At 62.4% G+C, this 7,599-nt stretch overlaps 1 pseudogene across 1 annotated transcript; it reads left to right on the top strand.

The window, feature by feature from the left end:
• The first annotated feature begins 6,265 nt into the window (after nt 1–6,265).
• LOC309856240 (melanoma-associated antigen 4 pseudogene) lies at nt 6,266–7,018 on the top strand (annotated as a pseudogene). The gene has a single exon. The product of its transcript is annotated as a melanoma-associated antigen 4 pseudogene (transcript).
• The last annotated feature ends 581 nt before the right edge of the window (nt 7,019–7,599 follow it).

Below are 7,599 nucleotides of genomic sequence, written 5' to 3'. Positions count from 1 at the left end.
CCTCAGGGCGTCAGAGGGAGGGCTCAGGTGCGAATGTGTTTCAAGGTATGAACCCTGAGGCAGGACAGGGGGGACCTCACAGCATTCGGGCCCCAGGGTCAGTTTAGAAAGGCATCTGGGCGGGATGGGGCCTCGTATCCCCTAGGGTGGGACTCGCCTGTCCGGGTTTCTCTAGTGACCGGGGACCTTGGCAGAAGGAAAAGGGCCTCCCTCGGGTGGGCAGAGGGGCGGGCACAGGTCATACTGGGCTTCATGCTGGGCTTCACGTTGGACTCTGGACCCCAGCCCAGAGTCGGTCCGGGAAGATCCGTGAAGGGGGATGGGAAGACATGGCGAATCGGGAATTCTGCCTCCGGGTCTCTGAGAGACTGAGGGCCTGATGGACGGAGCAGGGCCACCCTCAGGTGGGCAGAGGGCTTGGTCCCGGCGAGTCTGGGAGGAAAGAGCAGGCATGAAACATGAGGCATGACAGAGGAGACTCTGGCAGAAGCCCCCCCTCTGATGTCAGTCTAGGGAGGTCCCCCTGGGCGGGGCGGGGACTCAAGCCCAGTGGGGTCGGATTCCCCCATCCTGGTCACTGGAAAGATTGGGGGCCTTGGTGGAAGGAGAAGGGCCTCGGTCAGGTGGGCAGAGAGGGCCCAGGCAGTAACCCGAGTCACGGTATGAACTCTGAGGAGGACAGAGGACGCCTCACAGGGGTTGGGCCATAGTGTCAGTCCAGGAGGATCCCTGGAGGGCATGGGACTGCATAGCGAGACCAGACTTCAGATTCCGGGTCTCAGAGGGTCAGGAGGCCTAGTGTAAGGAGCAGGGATTCAGTTCAGCAGGGGGAGGGCCCGGGTTCTGTCAGGATTCAAGGTGAGCACTCGAGAGAGGACCGAGGGTCCCCAGACCCAGTAGGGAATCAGTCCTGGGAGGCCCCTAAGCAGGAGGAGGTAAGTGGCATGTCCAGAATTCCACATCCGCGTCTCAGAGAGGCTTGGGGTTGGGGTGAGAGGCACAGCCTGGGGTCAGCAGCAGGGAAGGCTCAGACCCTGCTGGAGTCACGGTGAGGACCCTCAGGGAGAAGTGAGGGGACCCTGGACCCCAGAACAGAGTCATTGAGGGAGGCCCTTGAGCCAGCTGTCTGCCCGAGTCGCACCCCCACATTTGGCCGTGGATCTCAGGGGTGTGCGGGGAGGTCAGAGAGGAAAGGACTGCGGACAGCGGAGGGCATGGCCCCAGGTCCTGCTGGAGTCCAGAAGGGAGGCAGGCTGAGAGTTGAGGTCCTTAGAGCCTAAAACAGAAGGTGATTTTGTTGCCCTTGGGCCTTCTTAGATGTCCCCCAAAGTGGGGGGAATAGCTAAAGTGTTTCCTGACTTTTAAAGTGTTTCACCCAGGGTCTGGGGGACGGGAGAGCCGTGGTCTGAGGAGTGTGGCCCAGATCAGCAGGGTGGGGAGCCCCAAGACCCCGAGGGAGGACTGAGCAGAACCCTACCCAGACATAGGGGTTCCAAATGAATGGGTGCCCGGAGGGTCAGTCCTGCGAGGCCAGGCGGGGTGTCGAGAAAAATGAGGATCCTGGTTTCCCCTCTGGGTCTCAGTGGGATGGGGAACTGGGCCTGCAAGGTGCCTCCTGAGGTTAGGAGAAGGGATACTTCCACATCCTGCTGAAAGGAAACATGAGCACTTTCAGGACAGAGAGGAGACTCCCGCCCCAGGACAGAGGGGCCAGCCCCCAATCTCAGCTCTATATGAATGGGGTGCGGTACAGGGGGTGGGCGTGGAGTGCTGCCTCCTCACTCTCCTCTGGGAGCTCAAAGGGAGGCGAGGGCCATGCTGGGAGAGGTCGGAGTCGGGTCATCTGAGGAAGCCCACCTGGGAGACACACAGGAGGCCCTGGTCCTGGCAAGAGTCAATGTGGGGGCCCCGAGGCAGGAGCGAGGGCTCCCAATCCACCCCTTGGGACGCGGAGGGGATGGCCCAGAAATCTGGCCAGCTCTACCTGACCGCCCTGAGAACCCGGGCTGGGTCTGTCGGGCCGAGCCCCTCTTTGTCCCCAGATCCCTGGGCTCTGGGAGGGGAGGGTCTGTGCCTGAGGGTCTGTACTCAGGTCAGTGGAGGAGGCAGGGGTGGAGGTGAGAAACGAGGAGCTGCCTCAACAGCACGAACCCCAGGGCCCAGGCCTGCCCTCACACTTCTGTCAGCCATGGGGAGACGGGGAGACAGTGGGGAGACGGGGCCTCGGTGGGCAGACTGAGTTCTCCTCGCTTTTCCTTTTGGCTTCTCCATGAGATGAGGCCTTGACACCAGGAGGGTGGCCTCCAGTCAACACCGGGAGTTTTCCCAGGCCTTCCTGGGGTCAAGGTATTGACCAAGAAGCAGACCCATCCCACATAGATGGCACCCCCACATGTGGCCATCCCTGGAGACCCGTGACGAGCCCTGTAGACCTAATGCAGGCCGGTCCAGATGTGACCCCCTCGCTTTCCTTCCGTGGAGGCTCAGGGCCGCGTGTTCTTGCTGGGACCCTTTGGCCTCTGGGCCAAGGGGCGTGGGGCTTAGGTCCTGGCAGGGGGAAGAAGTCCCCTGAGAGGCCAAGGAGGGGACGGCCCAGCCTGGACGGGTGGCAGACTCAGGAGTCCAACCCAGCCGTCCTGTGTGCCCTGGGCCCCAGGGCTGTGCTCTAAGGGTGTCCCCTGAGGTGCCTCCTCCTTTTCTCCTCCAGGGGCTTCTAGAACGGGGCGTGGAGGTCTGGGTCTGAGGCGGGATTCCGTGAGGTCACAGCGCAGGTGAGTGCCCGTGGTCAAGGTGTGGTACTTGCTCCGAACCTGGAGCCAGGGCCTTGCCCATCCCACACCTGAGGGGACCCTGGATACCCACAGCCCTTTGTCAGCTCTGGGATGTCCGGCCTCTGCTGGCTGGGCTGAGCCCCATGAGCCGACCACATGTGTCTGCAGGTCGCGAGGGCTGGGCTCTGCTCTGCAGGGCGTGTCCTCTGGGTGAGAAGAGAAGGAGGCAGCCCTAGTGGAATCAGTAGGTGCTCCTTGAGGACGCTGAGGGGGTTCCCCGCCCAGGCCGAGTGCGCCCTACTGTCCCGACCTGTGCGGCCTCAGAGAGCACAGGCAGGAGAGGCTGCACGTGGAGCACCCCTCGTCCTGCTCGGGGCCGAGAGATTCTGTTCAGGGTGCTGACTTTGGGGCCACAGAGGGAGCCCTACCTGGTCAGCAGAGAAGGGGGTTCAAAGAATGGCCAGGACTCAAAAGGAGCCTTTGGGAGGCCGGAGGGTATGAAGGTTACCCCACATGAAAAGAGAAGGGGCCTTAGAGAGTGCAGCTTCCCTGTTCTCAGCAGGGCCCTCTGCCAGGGAGCACGTAGCAGGGACCGCTGGATGTGGCACGGCCCCACCTGTGTCCCACGGTTGGGCCTGGGGGATGTCAGGGACGTGAGGCCCTTGGTCTGTGGGAAACTTCAGGGCAGCGGAGGGAGGATCCCAGGAACACCCAGGCAGTAATGTGAGGACCCCGAAGGAGGACGGCCCTTACCCCCACCCCCATTTCAGGGAAGAAAGGACAGCACAGAGTCCAGCTCGGCCTTGCTGTCGGTCCTGGAAGGAGCAGTGAGCGGTGGCGCTGAGCGGCATGCTCACGTGTCCCATGGGCAGGAAGGTGGGGAGTCCTCCGGGAGGTGAGGTCCTGGGCTGAGAGGCACAAGGCCTCAAACTCAGGATGGGGCTGGGAGGAAGGGCAGGTCCCGGCAGGAGGAAAGAGTAACCTCCTCGGAGATTGAGGGAATCCCCACCGCGGGACAGGGCACCGGGCCCCCCTTTAGCCCCGGGCAGTGGCCTGTGGGTGGTATACGTGCATTTTGGAACCAGCGGTTGCACGGAGGGGGCTCCCTGTGACAGCGAACCTCGTACACCCACAAAGAGTCCAGGAATTCAGCACAGCTGCGACACTGTCCATCTGGAGACAGCTTCAGAGTCCACAGAGCAGGAGCTCAGGCCTACAAGAGTGTCCCACCCTTCAGGGGTCACTGGGCAAACCCCGGGTTGCTCTGGGCGCTTGGGACCAAGGGGCTCTAAGGCACAGGCTCCGGGAGCCCGTCCTCCACTTCCCTACATGGGCTGGAGCAGCTCCAGGCGCTCAGGCACACAAGCCCCTCACTGGACCCGTGGCTGACCGTACAAGGCCGTAGCTCAGGAACACCAGACCCGAGAGCCGCGGAGGTCGCAGGCGGTGGGCAGGGGTGCGTGCACAGTGTCCATCCCTCTGGGTGCGCCTCTCCCCCTGCGTCTCCATGTCCCCATCTGAAATCTCTCTAGCCTGTTCCTCTGGGGTTTCATGGAGGCTCCCACACTCAGTCTCCAGCCCCCTTAGCCGTCGCCCACGGTCAGGGGTTCCGGGGACCGAAAGCTGCCACCCTCCAGTCACCTGGCGGGTTCTCCTGGCAACCAGGCCCCCGCCTCGGTGCTGCCCAGAGTCACCTGGTGGACCTAACAAAAGTCACCTTCCTCACTCCCGACACTTAGGAATTATGAGGGTTTGAGAGTAGAGAGCCAGGAAGTGCGGACAAAGAGCAAATCTTCGTCTGCTTGTATATCCCAATGTCCAAGGTGCCTTTTCCGGCTCTCTGGGGCTCTCACGGAGGTGAGGACCATGCTCTGAGAGGACACCATCTGGTCATCTGGGGAAGCCCAACTGGGTGTCAGGAGTCCCAGGTGAGGACCCTGAGGCAAGAGAGAGTGGACCCCGATTGCCAGAACAAGGAGGGAACCCCAGAGAACCCTGGGCTGCCCCTACTGTCAGCTCTGGGAACTCTGGGCATGGCTGGTCCGGCCGAGCCCCTTCTTACTCTCGGATCCCTGCTCTCAGGGAGTCACGGGCCTTGGTCTGATGGTCTGGACTCAGGTCAGCTGAGGCAGGATCCCGGGCCCTGGCAGGAGTCAAGGACCCAGCAGCCTCCCCTTCCCAGGGAGCTAGGAGGCCCCGGGTGGGTGCGGTCAGATGTGGACACGCTCACTTGCTTCTGTTTGGTCTCGGGGCTCTGTGGTCTTGTTCTGAGACTGGGGCTTCAGGCCAGCAGAGGGCTGGGCCCAGGCCCTGCCAGCGCAAAGGTAAGTCCCCTGAGGGAGCAGGGACCGCCACCCTCTGGAAGTGGGGACCTCGCAGCATCAGACCCGCTCTCCTGTCTGCCCTGGGGGCCCTGGGCGCCCTGTGCTGTAGTCTCAGTCTGCACCCTGAGGGGCCTCCCCCTTCCCCCCAACAGGGGACTCGGGAGCTGGGAGGTGAAGCCCTGGGTCTGAGGAGCAGAGGGGAGAGAGAGAGAGAGAGAGAGAGGAAGGAGAGGAGACCGTGGACTTCCCTCCTTCCGTTTAGAAGGGGACGGGCTGCCCAGGAGGAGAGACCTGTGCGAGGCCCGAGAGGGCCAGTACGGGGAAGACCCGGAGTCCCCTTTGTCAAGGCTGCTGAGGGCACCTTCCTGAGCTGAGGCCCTTCACACCTCCCCTCTCTCCCAGGCCCTTGGGTCGCTTCGCCCACTCCTGCCCACACCGGGGGCTGCTGCCAGACACAAGTCATCATGCCTGTGGGCGGGAGGAATGAGCTCCGGAAATTGGAGGAGGCTCCTCAGGACCCCAGAGAGGCCCAGCGCCTGGTGGATGCGGAGCTGTATGAGGCTTCGGGGTTCGAGGAGGCCCTGTCTCTCTCCTCCTCCCCCTCCTCCACCTCCTCCTCCCCCTCCTCCTCCTCCAGTTTCTCCTCCTTCTTCTCCTCTTGTTCCTCCCACTTATCGGTCTCTTCCTCTTCCTCTTCCTCCTCTTACTTTGTCCTGTTCCCTAATACCCCGGAGGAGGAGTCCGCTGCTGGAGGCTCGAGTCCTCCCCAGAGCCCTCAGAGGGCCTTCGCCGCCCCCAGTGCCATGGCGGCCTCTCCCTGGAGCCTGTCTGAAGATAGCTCCAGCTCCGCGATGGAGGAGGGGTCTGGCACTGGGGGGGAGCCGGGGGTGGCCGAGCCCGTGCTCCACGCTGCACTCCACGTGAGGGCGGTCAGCCTGGTGGGGTTCCTGCTCCAAAAGTTTCGCACCAAGCAGCCGACCAGCCAGGCGGAGATGCTGGCGATCGTCGGCGAGGATGAGCAGGCCGCCTTCCCCGGGATCCTGGGCCAGGCGTCCGAGTGCATGCGGCTGGTGTTCGGCGTGGAGGTGAAGGAAGTGGACCCCAGCGAGCACTCCTACGTCCTGGTCACCGTCCTGGGCCTCACCTGCGATGCGATGCTGAGCGGTGAGCAGGGCCTGCCCAAGACCGGCCTCCTGGTGGTGCTCCTGGGGGTGATCCTCCTGGAGGGCGACCGTGCCCCCGAGGAGGTGGTGTGGGAAGCGCTGGGGGTCATGGGGGTGTATGCCGGCGAGGAGCACATCATCTTCGGGGAGCCCCGGGAGCTCCTGACCAACGTCTGGGTGCAGGAAGGGTACCTGGAGTACCAGCAGGTGCCCGGCTGTGACCCTGCCCGCTACGAGTTCCTGTGGGGTCCCAGGGCCCACATGGAAACCAGCAGGATGCAGGTGCTGGAGTATTTGCTGCGGGTCTATCCCGGGCTGCCGGTTCCCTCCCTGGCCCCCTCTGAAGAGGCTGTGAGCCACGAGGAAGAGGGGTCCTGAGCCCCAGGAGCGGCTGTGGTGCGGTCCGGGCTCTGGCGGGGTCGGCAGTTTGTCCTGCAGGGTGCCGGGCACGAAGTGAGGCTGTTTCTTGGTTCTTCCCTGTTTCTGTGTTTGTGTGTGTGTGTTTGTGTGTGTGTGTGTGTGTGCGCGTGTGTGCCTGCGGGTGTAGAGAGATCCCTGGCATTCTAAGTGCAGGGTCAGAGAGGGTTGGGGGGAATATGCAGGGCAAAGAGCCTCCTTTGGGGGGTGCGGGGCGGGGCGGTTCCCTGTGATGCCTCCCAAGTTCAGAGCTTGGTGTCCCTGGCGAAGCTCTCCAGTAGGGTTCCTTGCTGTAGGAGGGTTCATCTGATTCAGCGGCTGAGTGTGTGAGTGACATCCCCCCACAGCGTTTGTCCTTACAGTTCAAGAGTTATGAATTTGTCAGTTTTGTCATTTCCTGGAAACCGGCGGACCCGCTGTCTCCTTGTTTGGGCTCCTGTTCAAAATCACAACACGTTTGGAGGGATGGAATGAAAAGTCGAAAGAAAGGAGGAGCGAATTGATGGGGCCAGGAAATAGAGAAATAAAAGGAAAGTTTGTTTTTGCTTCTGATGCCTTTCTGTCTATCATTGTGTAAATGCCAGAGGCACACACGCGCGGGCTCCTGCCCTGGCTTGCTTCTTCCAGAATGGAGGAGAAATGTTCTCTCTGCACAGAAGGAGCCCTGCTGGCTGGCTCCTTGATTGCCAGACATGCACTGAGCTCTGCTTTCTGGAAGGCCCTGTGGTTGAGCAGGGAGGACACTAGGAGAAGCAGGACACTTCGCAGCCACAGAAGTCTGTGTCGAGCAGCCCCAGTCCTAGTGGGAAGCTGGGGAGGGCTGCCCCGAGAGCTGCAGAAGAAGTGGAGAAAGGAAGGCGGGGTGCAGCTCTCGCCGTGAGCACCGCAGGAGAAATGCCATGAGCCCAGGTGGCTGGGGCGTCT

This window comes from Mustela nivalis, assembly GCF_964662115.1.
Source record: "Mustela nivalis genome assembly, chromosome: X".
NCBI lineage: Eukaryota > Metazoa > Chordata > Mammalia > Carnivora > Mustelidae > Mustela > Mustela nivalis.
Note: the sequence above shows the minus strand (reverse complement) of the source record. Positions and strands in the feature narration are given on the sequence as shown.